This window comes from Cimex lectularius, unplaced genomic scaffold (assembly GCF_000648675.2).
Source record: "Cimex lectularius strain Harlan isolate CLEC.00 unplaced genomic scaffold, Clec_2.1 scaffold284, whole genome shotgun sequence".
Classification (NCBI taxonomy): Eukaryota; Metazoa; Arthropoda; class Insecta; order Hemiptera; family Cimicidae; genus Cimex; species Cimex lectularius.
Genome location: NW_019392966.1, coordinates 501,079 through 508,200, shown reverse-complemented (window position 1 = coordinate 508,200; position 7,122 = coordinate 501,079). Strand labels below are relative to the sequence as shown.

General features: G+C 33.1%; 1 non-coding gene across 1 annotated transcript; it reads left to right on the top strand.

Annotated features, from left to right (window-relative positions):
* The first annotated feature begins 229 nt into the window (after positions 1-229).
* Trnan-auu lies at positions 230-302 on the top strand. Its single transcript has one exon. It is a non-coding gene; the product is annotated as a tRNA-Asn (tRNA).
* Positions 303-7,122: the final 6,820 nt, after the last annotated feature.

Here is a 7,122-nt window from a genome sequence, read left to right as displayed (position 1 = left end):
TCAGATTTAACTTTTATTTTAGTAATCACGCCGATCGTACAGCCAGTCATTGCTTTTGCACCATCTGTGCACAGGTCAAAGCAATTATACCATGCAATGTCGTACTTGTAAAAAACATTTGTCGCCGAGAATCGAATCCTGATTACACCACATTTGAAAAATGGCAAAAAGTGGGGAAAATTCGAAAGGTTGTAGGTTCAGATTGGGAGTTGGTGTCCGAGGGATCGAAGTCACGATAGCTCAAGTGGTAGAGCGACGGCGTATTGAGCCGAAGGTCGTGGGTTCGAATCCCGCTCGTGACACTAGCTTTTCCATTTCAACCAATGCCTTCCATAAAAATTAATTAGTTGTTAAAAACGTTTCAACGAACGGAATATTTCCAGCGATTCTTTCGCATCATTTAATAAATCAAGTTTCCGTCTTTATACCGAATTGTTTGAAAATGGAATCGAATATATAAATTTTACAGCTTTTTTGTCTATATGGAAGATATAGTATCGTTAACAGGCGGTTTTATGACGGATTCAGCGTTGGTATGAGCTTTTCCTGCCTGTTCCTCTCCATAACTTATCAAGTTTTTCATTAATAATGTTTGCATGAATTTTAACTAAGGTTTAAGAAGCAGCCAGTTCAGTGCGCTTCCTCGTGAGAAAATCAGACTGTTTCTCCTGCAGTTCTAGGTGCGTATCCTCAAAATGATGACGAATTTTAAATAGAACGAGTGTATTTTTTGGAAGGACTTTCGTGCAAATCACACACTGAGGTTTACCCTCGTCAGCCTCTATAAATCCTAAATCTAAGTAGCTGTCGTTGTTCCTACGCTTGTTGGATATTCCACTTCCACTAGCTGTTTGACCTGTAATATTCGGAGTCTTGTAGACTTTAAGCATATTGGATGCTTCATCTTCATTTGGCTTCTCATCAGTAACGTCCTCATCCGGAGGTTGTCCTTCCGCCATCATGAATTCCAACTCGGGGCTTTCCTTTCTATGTAGGTGATGGAGAAACTGCTTACCAAGTGATCCTGACTTCAGCCACCGATCCATATTCGAGCAAATAACTGATCAATGAGAATGACACAACTAGGTAGTGCACTTGCGAGCGAAGTTTGGATACTTGAAGCTTGAACTACATTTTCGGCAAAAAACTGCCTTTTATTAAAAAGTGAAAAAAATCTAGTGTTCTTGAAGCAGCAGTTCCCGGTAATGAAGAACCTCAGTTTCTAAAAATAAGAAACTTTGGTTATCAGTATTTATTGTTATTACATTTTTTTTACAATTTTATTAATCATTCTACGTTTATTTTTGTAATTATTAACTTTTATTTTTAATCCACACTTGGGGAAGACCAGGCTTCGCGTGTTCGGGCATCAGACAAAATAAACTGCCATGTATAGGTTAATCCAGCCCAAAAATTTCTATTTTGGTTTGCTATTGATATTCGTATTTAAGGGTCTAAAACATAGTTAAAATAGTCTAAAACTGAGATATTCAGCTTTAAAATGGTTGTAATAACGTCACATTTGGAGAAAATCCAGAGTGGTTATGAATTTTTAAATGGATTACAAATTTAATATTAATATTAAATATATAATAATATTAATGTATAATCATTTAAGAGGAAAACAATTGTCCCCGGCTAATCAAGCCTAAAATATTATATATTTTATTATGTTAATTCGTATTTAAGGGCTCTAAAGGCTGCTTAAAAAGAATCCGATTTTTGTTTATTTTTTCTGGAAGCGTGTTTTTGTTTTGTAATTTTTACATATGTATCGCACACCCACAAGAAAAGTGACGCAATTCAACAAAACCTAATTTTACAGGAAAGACAAATGGAAGTTTGCTTTTTTTTTTACTTGTGCATTAAGTACACGCCATTACGGTTGTTGCCAATAAAAACTGTCACGATCCATCAATATTGCCTTTCGTTTCTCCAGACTTAAGCGAAAACACAAAACTTTAAAAATCCAGCTGTACTACCCCTAAAAAACTACTCGTTTTCAGTTGTGACACTTTTCTTGGATATATTGGCTCTCAGTAATTTAAGTTAGTTTGCTTCCTCTAATAATAATGGTGGTCAAAGAGTTAAAGGTATTAACTTTTTTTGATAATAAGAGGCAACATACAAACCTAACAAACTAGCATAAATATCTATATAGTAAGTTTTACTAAGTTTTTGACCCAAATGTACTTTCCTACTGGTGTCAGAGCTAATTAGTTATTTAAAATTCAAAATCAATTATTGAAATAAAGGTTTTATTTATTATTAAAAATAATGTAATTAGAACATTAAAAAAATCGTTCATACTGTACAATAATGTAAAAGTTAAAAGACAATATTTTAAAAAGATTATGAACAAACAATATTATAATTAATCTTTGATGTTAATTTCATTATGTTAATTCGTATTTAAGGGCTCTAAAGGCTGCTTAAAAAGAATCCGATTTTTGTTTATTGTTTCTGGAAGCGTGTTTTTGTTTTGTAATTTTTACATATGTATCGCACACCCACAAGGAAAGTGATATAAACCCCACGGCCTTCGGCTAAATACGCCGAATGGCAATGAAAAATGGCAAAAAGTAGGAAAAATTCGAAAGGTTAGGATAGATGAGGATTTGGTGTCCGAGTGGATCCAAATCACGATAGCTCAAGTAGTTAGAGCAGCAGCGTATTGCGCCGAAGGTCGTGGGTTCGAATCCCGCTCGTGGCACTAGCTTTTTTATTTCAACCAAAACTTTACATAAAACGATTAATGAATTATTATTACAGATGGAACGTTTAAAGTTTCTTCTTTTAAGCTATATCGAGGCAGTTTTGAGTTTATGTCATCTTAAGTGGAAATGTGGAAATAACGATAAAATCAAGGGATTTTCCTCAAAAGTTTTATTTTTTTTAAAATCTCCAATTCTAATGTATTTAAGTAAGCCATGTTTCTGCCATTAGATGAAGTTTATAAAGTTCTCAACTCCCGTCAAGTTTCGTGTAGATCAGTTGTGTCGATCCACAGCTATAGAAGTGTCAATTTTTGTGATTTTCGAAAAAATCAGGACATTTGGAACGAGGGAAAATTGTGAAGAAATGTATTAGTTGATTTTGTTTCAGAAATCTTTATGTTCTCCTTATCTTTATGTTATGCTCTTCCAGTAAAGTATGTCTATTTGAACAAAGAATTAGGATTGGTTTTTATCAGCCTTTAAAACTCTTAAATAAAAATTTCCATTTTCCTGATGTACGTTGTTTCACTTGAACATTCGTAACTCCACTAGGCTTTGTCCAAATCCAATGTTCTTACAACTATTGTTCAGCTGAATTGCTTATTCCAGAGATTATATCAGCAATATTTAGAATATATGTCATTATAGGGAGAAAAATGAGAATGGAATCATAAAAAAGTACTGATGTTCTATTTTATTTACTGGCAACAATTCCGTCGCATTATATGTACTGGGTGTTGTTGTTTCTGACGAAACTCAGGGAATCGATTCTACTCATCGTTTGGAGCAAAAAATGCTCACGAGAAAATTTTCGGAAAGTTCTCTATTTTGAAGATATTCGTCAATTTAGGTTTTTTCAACGTTTCACTACCTTAGCACATAAAAACGCTTACAACTTCCAAAATGTTGAGTCTTCACCAAATCCAATTACACCAATTTAAAGAACGCTAAATTTGCTGTAAGATACTTCTTTACAATAATCTGAATGAAATAAAATGTTAGCCAATGTTGGAATATGTCAAAATTACAAAATTTAAAATTTTGGTCATGATTGCACGTTCTACTGAGGTTACAAAAAAATACCTACAACTTGTCAAATTTTACAAAAACTTCTTCATAAACATTCTTCAATATGCTTTACGTTGATATATCCTGGTTTTTAAATAACGTTCTACTAGAATTGAAAAATAACAATTGAATGTTCGAAAACGTGAGCTAAGGTAAATTTGAAGGGGGGGGGGGGTAGAAATTCAGAAAGTCAGTTATGCATTCGAAAAGAGGGAAAACACTTTGAGCATTTCCTCTGAAAAGTTCCTCTTTGTTGTTAGGTGCTTGCTACAAGAAAAACCATTGCATTTTATTGTATGAAGCTTTCTGGTATGGGTTTTGTGAGACTACAGATGTGTCATTTTTATTTTACAAATCGAGTTCTAATTGATTTATTTCTACCCCCTCCTTCAAATTTACCTTAGCTCACGTTTTCGAACATTCAATTGTTATTTTTCAACTCTACTAGAACATTATTTAAAAACCTGGATATATCAACGTAAAGCATATTGAAGAATGTTTATGAAGAAGTTTTGTAAAATTTGACAAGTTGTAGGTATTTTTTTGTAACCTCAGTAGAACGTGCAATCATGACCAAAATTTTAAATTGTGTAATTTTGACATATTCCAACATTGGCTAACATTTTATGTCATTCAGATTATTGTAAAGAAGTATCTTACAGCAAATTTAGCGTTCTTTCAAAATCTGTAATTGGATTTGTTGAAGTCTCAACATTTTGGAAGTTGTAAGCGTTTTTAAGTGGTAAGGTAGTGAAAAGTTGAAAAAACCGAAATTGACGAATATCATCAGAATAGAGAACTTTCAGAAAATTTTCTCCTGAGCATTTTTTACTCCAAACAAAGAGTAGAATCGATTCCCTGAGTTTCGTCAGATAGAACTGGGACACCCTGTATATTGGTCATGAAACCTTGTCATTTTTATATAGATCAATGAAGTATTTTCGACGTTACTCCTATTTTTGTGATTTTCGACGTTATTCCTATTTTTGTGGTTTTCGACAAAAATCTAATGCATTTTCCGACAAATCTCCTTCAGTAGTTTTTTGAGGAGCTTCAGTGAGAAACTTCTCCTCTGGATTATATGAAAATTCAATGTTTATTCAAACATTGCTGAATTTTTCATCTTACTGGCTATGTAAACAATGTTTAGGTATTATGGCATTATAAGTATAAAAAATGAGGATAAAAAAATTAGAAATCTTTGTTTCTGATGTCTGGTGTTCCTCTTAAAAATGCATAACTCGTCTAGATGTTTTCCAAATTCAATGATCTTACAATCATTGTAAAGATGAATTAATTTCCTTCCATATCATGGTAATAATATTCATATTTTGTATCATTACACGTGAGAAAAATATGGATGAAATTATTAAGAAAAACCTGAAACGTTTGATTTTATATCTCCGGTTCTAATTTATTTACGGGCAAAGGTTTCGTTCCAGTGCAGGTATTTTGTATGATCCCAAACCTTGTCATGTTTTATTTAGAACAGTGAAGTCTTGCCAATTTTATCTTTATTAAATACATTATATTTAGTGGTCTATTGACCAAATTACTTTTTTTAATTAAATAATCTTACGTAAGGCTTTGGTAGAAATGAAAAAGTTAGTGTGAGCGGGATTCGAACCCACGACCTTCGGCTCAATACGCCTCTGCTGTAACCATTTGAACTATCTTGACTTCGATCCACTCTGACGCCAACCCCCCTCTCAACCTACAACCTTTCTAATTTTCCCTTCTTTTTGCCATTTTTCAAATGTGTAATGAGGATTCGAATCTCGGCGACTTATGAAGTGGCCACGGGGAGCTGTTAGTGAAGTTATACTTCGTTTTACTTATTAAATCCATTATATGTAGTGGTCTATTCACCAAATTACTTCTTTCAATTAATTAATGTTTTTACGTAAGTTTTGGTTGAAATGAAAAAGCTAGTTTTGATCCTTTGTTATCCCTATTTTTGTGATTTTCGACAAAAGTTTAAGGCATTTTCCCCAAAAATTTGTTGCAGGAGTTTTTTTGTTCATCGACTTCGTGTCTTCTTAAATATTTTAGCATATTTTGCTCATAAATTATACATTTCAAAATCGGCAATAACCGTCGGTCATTAAAAAAATCTGCTATCTCACTATTTTGTAAATTAATCTCCGTGCATAAGTTAGTACTTTCTCAGTTTCAATCGAAACAAGTTAAAATCGCAACAATAAAAGAGTTGAAAATAAGAATATGTGTAATTTTACGGTGATTTATAAATATACTATACTTGCCTGATTCTCGGTAACTTATAAATTAAAACAAATGTCCGAGAGAGTAAAAAAGAAACAAGAAGTAAAATGAACAATTAAAGATTTAAAAAAAGTATATTGCAAAAATCCGCCGAGGGTCTTGATCAGGGAACAATGAAAACTCGGAATTATCTGAGAAAAAGGGGGATGTGATTTTCAGGTTCGACGAACACGTTTAATCTGCTGTAACACTATTATCCGCAGTGATGTGATAGCTAAATCGCTTTGATAACAACTCGGACGAGAAACCGGCCGCCGCGACGCCTATATATAGATAGAGATTGATTTTAACCGATTACAATCTTCTGCTGATAAAGACCAATATCGGGATACTTACTCGGTTCTCCACCGTTCTCTATTCCCCCCTTGTTCACCTATTACCAGGGAGAGAAAGTCTACTGTGTATCAGTTTCATTAAAAAATTCTAGACTCGTTATTAACTGGTAGACGGCACAAAGCTGGACTCAAAAATAAAAAGGAAAGCTGTCAAAAATTTTCTTTTTTTTAAATATTTTTGTTTATTTCCACAGTATTTTATTGGAAATCTACATATAAAATTATACAATAAGTTCACTTGGTTGAGCAATAAAGCGATAATAACTGTAAAGCTGGGAACAAAAAAAGAACGTTTGCACCGAAAATAGGTCGGCTAGCCGATATATAACTTAGAAAAGTTTTACTTGACGATAATCCCTTTTTTAATCTCGAAGATGATTCCCAGATCATTGACAGAAACTCCACAATATAACCGGGATATCGTTTTATCCCTCTGATCCGAAGCCATTAAAGGGTGAGATCATCGGCGGCTCTATTTTTCCGTAAACCCTTCCAACCTTTTACAGTAGTACAACCAGTGATGCTTGTCTAAATACACTGACAGGCAAAAAATTCCACCCACTTGTAATATAACTTGATTTGTATATATTTTTATACATTGATCAAAGTTTCGCGTTTTTTAACGTATAAAAATTTAGTCTTTACTAAAAAATTTAAAAAAAAATTGTAAATTGCTAAGGAAAACAAACGGACAGATAAAATTTGTTTTAGATTTTAAC